This window comes from Petaurus breviceps, unplaced genomic scaffold, assembly GCF_028583685.1.
Source record: "Petaurus breviceps papuanus isolate PSGF00001 unplaced genomic scaffold, PetGlider_PUasm1.0 90823, whole genome shotgun sequence".
NCBI lineage: Eukaryota > Metazoa > Chordata > Mammalia > Diprotodontia > Petauridae > Petaurus > Petaurus breviceps.
In genome coordinates this window covers 7,787,724-7,791,687 of record NW_027187352.1, presented here as the reverse complement: position 1 = coordinate 7,791,687, position 3,964 = coordinate 7,787,724, and the positions used below count along the sequence as shown (strand labels likewise).

Here is a 3,964-nt window from a genome sequence, read left to right as displayed (position 1 = left end):
AGCAATATACAAATGGTCCTGGGGACTGGTGAATTGGGGATGACAGTGGGAGAAATCTTTGGGAAGTTGAGTCATCAGCCCTTAGAAGGCAGGTCTAGTGAGAACTTAGCTCCCCCACACAGGATCTAGGGCCTTGAGAAATATTCCCTGATGATGGTGGTGGGGTGGATTGGATAGTTGGAACTGGGCAAGAGAGGGGTGGGAGAAGGAAGGGAGAAAGGCTCATTCTCTCCCCAAAGTTTGGCATCCAGTCCATGCCAGCAAAGTAATTCCCAAGCAAGACCTGTGTCCCTGGAGCTCTCCTCATGAGCCAGCTCAAATGCTACAGGAGTCAGGAGATCACAGAATTGCAGAACTGGGGGATACCACCCCTCTTAGGGCCTCTACTACAATCCTTCCACCCAGAAAAGTTAGGATAGCAAGCGGCAGATCAGGGCTTTGAACCAGATCCTCTGGACCCAACGGAGGCTATCTCCACCATTCCAGACCCCAAATCCAATGCTTTTTCCAACATGTATCCATTCTTCTAACATCACATTGTTTCCCTTAGGATTCAGATGAGAGAATAAAAAAAATGAACAAAAGGAAGAAAAGGCATTTATTAAGCACTTACTAGGTACCAAGCACTGAGCATACAAATACAAAAGCAGAAGCAGTCACTGCCCTCAGAAGCTTATATTCTAAGAGGGAGAAAAAAGACACATAAGGTGGAGGGGGGTAAGGTGGGGGCACATTGGTCCAGAATTTAACAGATGGCGAGGGGAGCCACATACCCCTTCCTAGAACAATGGCAGAATTGATGTGATTGTGGTTCCAGAACAAGAAGGGAGTGCAGGGGAGGCTCTCATGGCAAGCTTGCTGGCAAGGCTGGTGAGAGAGTAGAGGCCAAGTAGTGGCAGGGTAGAGTGAAGCATAGTGGAGGTCTGCCTGAGAAAAAGGGGGCCAGGGGAGGGAGGCAGTCACCCATCAGGACAGCAGGGACCCAGGCAGGATGCCAGCTCCAGAGAAGAGAGGGCACAATTTCTGTCTAGGCAGCTGCTATCTGGAAGATGAATACTGGAATTCTGGGCCTCAGAAATTCAGAGGTTAAGAGATAGTCCATCTAAGTCATCGATGGGATACAAGAGTTCCCAAAGCAAATACGAATCTGCAATACATAAAAAGAGGCATAATATTCCTAGCACTGTCCTTTGCCTTGGTCAGACCCATCCGGGATGCTGCGTCCAATTCTAGGCACCACATTTTAGGAAGGAAATTCACAAACTGGAGCACATCCAGAGAAGGGCAACTAGGCCAGGATGGGGACTGGCAATCACGCGAAAAAGACAAAGAATCCTTAACCTTAAGGAAAGAGGGGTGGAGGCTGAACTCGGGCTTCTGCATTCAAATATCTGAAGGGCATTCATGTGGAAGGGGTATAAGGGCTGCTTGGCTTAGACTCTGTTCTAAGAACCAGGAGGAATGGATGGGAGTTATGGACAGGGCAATTTCTGTGTAATGAAGGGAAAACTCCCTAACAAAGAATACCCCAGAAGGAGGTAGATTCATCATTACTAGGGGATGCTATAAGGCAGATACCTACAGGAGATGACCTCTAAGGTCCCTCCAGCTCCAATATTCTGTGACAGAGACATTTGTACATATGTAAATACAGTATACTATATATTTACATGTATATTTGTGTATATACATACACACATAGTATATGTGTGTATATACCTATACTTTTGTCTTTATACTGAATTCATCATGAGAAGCTTGACAAACAAGTATCATTGGCCCCATTTCAAATTTGAGGAAAACTGAGGCACAGAGAGGTTTAACTGACTTATTCATTGTCACAATCACACAGAATCTCAATTCCAGACCCATGTGGAGCACCCTGGGTCCCAAAGCTGAGTTTAAGGTAAAAATAACTTCCTTCCTTTCCTTCTTTTTCTCCCTTTCCTTTCCTTCTTTCTTTTCCATCCTTCCTTTCTTTTTCTTTTGTTTTCTTCCTTCTTTCCTTCCTCATCCTACCCCTTCCTTCCTTTTCCATTTTACCCCTTAATGACCTTTTCCTCTTCCTTCTGCTCTTCATACCATGGACAACCTAGAGAGGAGTGTCCCAAAGCTACCGTGTTTCCCCGATAATAAGACCTATCCCAAAAATAAGCCCTCCCCTTACTGTGTAAGATTCCTCTAAAATAAGCCCTCCCCCGAAAATAAGCCCTATTGAGATTACTACTGTAGTGAAGGTGATCCCCTGCGCTACACGCTACATTACGGTACCCTCTGTATGCACTGTCCCCCCACCCCGGGTGAAACGCACGCCGTGCTCCGAGCTGCAGCAGTGAGTGCGTCATCCTGTTCTTCCCCAGTGATTTGCTTGCTGGCGCCATTGAGAGCAGTGCCGCGGAGGAGAGCTGAGGCAGGACAACATAAGCCCTCCCCTGAAAATAAGCCCTCTGGTGTTTTTCTTTCCAAAAAAATTAATAAGACAGTGTCTTATTATCGGGGAAACACGGTATATGGCTGGGACAGAAAGGAAGGATGGGAAAAATCACAGCAAGTAGTCAAGAACTGGACTGTCTCAGCTTGGTAAACCTTGGTCCCAGTGGCAAAAGTCCTAGAAGTGAAAAGTTCCCAGATGTCCTAGAAGAAGAGTGACAGGGAGATAGCACATCCTTCCTCACTTTACCCCCAGGAAAGCAAAGGCAGGGGTATACCTTTACAACGCAATTACCCTTTAACTAGATCTAGGTTTTGAAGCTTCACTGAAGATTCTGACTTTCTAACTACAAGGGGGATGGCTTTCAAACCCCTATGAACCTACAGGATCTTCCTTCCTGATGTTGATCTGGAGAATGAAAGGGTTCAGACACAACTGAGGTTGTTGTCTGGGTAGGTCTTTGGGTAGATTTTGTTGTTTCAAACAACCCAAGAGACCTCCTGGAAAAACAGATATTTGGAGTGGAGATGTTAAACTGTCCACATTTTGTGAATGTACCAGGGAGAGAATAAGGTGTAACATTACCAAAAAAACCAGTAAAATCCCTAAACCGTTATATAGAATGCCCTGGCCTTTATCCAATTCCAAATCCAGATTTTATCCCTAATTACATCCACCTGGAATCACATTTTCATAAGACCCAAAGAATCATCTAATCAGCTTGAAACCCCCTAGCCTCTAAAATGTGAAATAATAAAAATGACAATGAAGCAAGGAAGAAAACCATTAAGACACTTTAGCCTCAATATTGATATGACAAGAAGGAAGATTCTTTGGCTTCTTGGGTTGATGTGGCCTGTTTTGAAGAAGAAAATCCATTCTGCTTGGAGGAGGAGGGGTTATCCTTTGGTGCACCTCTTCCCCCAGGACCCCAGCTTTGGCATGACTGAGAGTCCTGTCTTTCATTAACACCCGGGGCTGGCTTGGCACTGCTCTCTGACACATCTCATCCCATTGCCCAAGGGGGCCAACTATCATCCTGACTTACGTACAGATGTCTAGCTAGATGAGGACTGACCTCCTTTAGGAGGGTAACCAGTGACAACAGCTGGTCTGACCTGGATGAGATGATGCATGGAGTTGGGATCCTTCAGTATCTGGCAGTTGGTTCAACTTGTGGGAAAATCTACAGCATTGGCAACTGGTAGAAAGCCTGGCTGCATCCATGTGCCCACATGAAGTCCCTTCACCTCTAAGATGGGGCCCAGTGACCTAATGGGAAGCTTTTAAAACAATATGACTTTGGCTTTCTTGGTGGAAGACCCAACAGAACTGACAAAAGAAGACATATTCTGATATGAATAATGGACCTGTTACGAATGAACAATCCTGGCAAGTCTCCCATGTGCTAACAAGGAGTCTGATGAAGTAGGGGGTTTTGGGGAAGAGGTCTGACTGGCCAAAAAACCCAAAGTATCTCCTTTAAGTCCCACCCAGCCATTGGATACCTTCACACTGATGGAGTCATTCCCT

General features: G+C 45.7%; 1 protein-coding gene across 1 annotated transcript in view; it reads right to left on the bottom strand.

The window, feature by feature from the left end:
• Nucleotides 1-577: 577 nt before the first annotated feature.
• The window catches only part of CAPN5 (calpain 5), a 159,942-nt gene continuing 156,555 nt past the window's right edge, over nt 578-3,964 (bottom strand). Inside the window, exon 13 of the mRNA XM_069070908.1 lies at nt 578-3,964. This exon is cut by the window's right edge and continues 543 nt beyond it. The gene's annotated coding sequence lies outside the window, so the exon portion shown is untranslated.